Below are 1,312 nucleotides of genomic sequence, written 5' to 3'. Positions count from 1 at the left end.
TGCAATTTCTCTTCTCATTAATATCACTTTAAATCAGGAGATTAATAAATTTATATAGTAATTATATAGACATTAGTATCTAACAAATTATGACATAGTCACTCAATTTTCCAACTATTTCATGTAAAATTTTATTACTTAAAGTATCAACTCATTTACTTCAAACTTTGCTTTAACCCCCTAAAAAGTAATTTTCCTTTATTTTGAGGAATCAAACTTTTTCCCATTTATACCATAATATGGCTTCAATGCAGGAGATAATTAAAATGGTTACAAGCTTGCCAAAAAATAACTACTAGTCAAAAGCTATTTTGATTGCTAAAAGTCAACCCAATGACTTTTATTATGTTCTAATTTTATCATATCAATTGCTTCAAATTTGGAAATAGTTATTATTTAGAGATTTTTTTGGCCATTGTAGAATTTAATTTATAACAAGTGAGCATCAATTTAAATTTAAATTAAAGGTAACTGACAGACATCTGGAGAGAAGAAGGCTGAGAAATAAAACTGGGAATTGTTAAGAAATTTTGGTAGATACATCTCTAGAAAAAAACAAATTAAAAATTTCACCCAATCTACCAATGAAATAAAAGTTATATTTATAGAAAGATGATGACCAGGGTAGAGCAGCCACACACGGGGTCACTTGTATTATATAACTGTGTTTCAAATTTTTGATAAAATTTAGTAGAAAATAATTACATCCCTTATCTCATTTTGAATCTGTATGCTACCAGAACAAAAAATGAACTAGAACAAACCATAGCAACTCAGGTACCAGAGTTTCATTCATCATTTAGAACAGGTTTTTCTCATTCATGGAGTCAATACACATTCCAAAAGTGTCAAAGAGCGTCTTTTCATGGTACTCTTTTTAATGGGTTTCCAATAAGACAGAAATACTATTTAAATGGCAGGGGATGCCATATTGGCAAACACAGAAAAACAGGATGTTTTTGCCTTTGGTTTATGAACAGCCATACTTGCAGGTTTTTAGCTCTATCGTTACCATCCATTCAAGGAAGATACGTGTGACATAACAACTACCGTAAACCCAAACTTTTGGTGGCAGAAGGACCTTCCAGCTTAACTAGTCTGCCTCTTTATTTTTACCAGTGAAGACACTTAACACATGACTTTCACAAAGCAGATGCTCTGCTCCTGCTGCTGAGTCGCTTCAGTCGTGTCCGACTCTGTGCGACCCCATAGACAGAAGCCCACCAGGCTCCCCTGTCCCTGGGATTCTCCAGGCAAGAACACTGGAGTGGGTTGCCATTTCCTTCTCCAATGCATGAAAGTGAAAAGTGAA

The sequence above is a fragment of the Oryx dammah genome, unplaced genomic scaffold, assembly GCF_014754425.2.
Source record: "Oryx dammah isolate SB20612 unplaced genomic scaffold, SCBI_Odam_1.1 HiC_scaffold_3, whole genome shotgun sequence".
Taxonomy (NCBI): Eukaryota; Metazoa; Chordata; class Mammalia; order Artiodactyla; family Bovidae; genus Oryx; species Oryx dammah.
The sequence above is the reverse complement of the archived record's forward strand: the minus strand, read 5'-3'. Positions refer to the sequence as shown.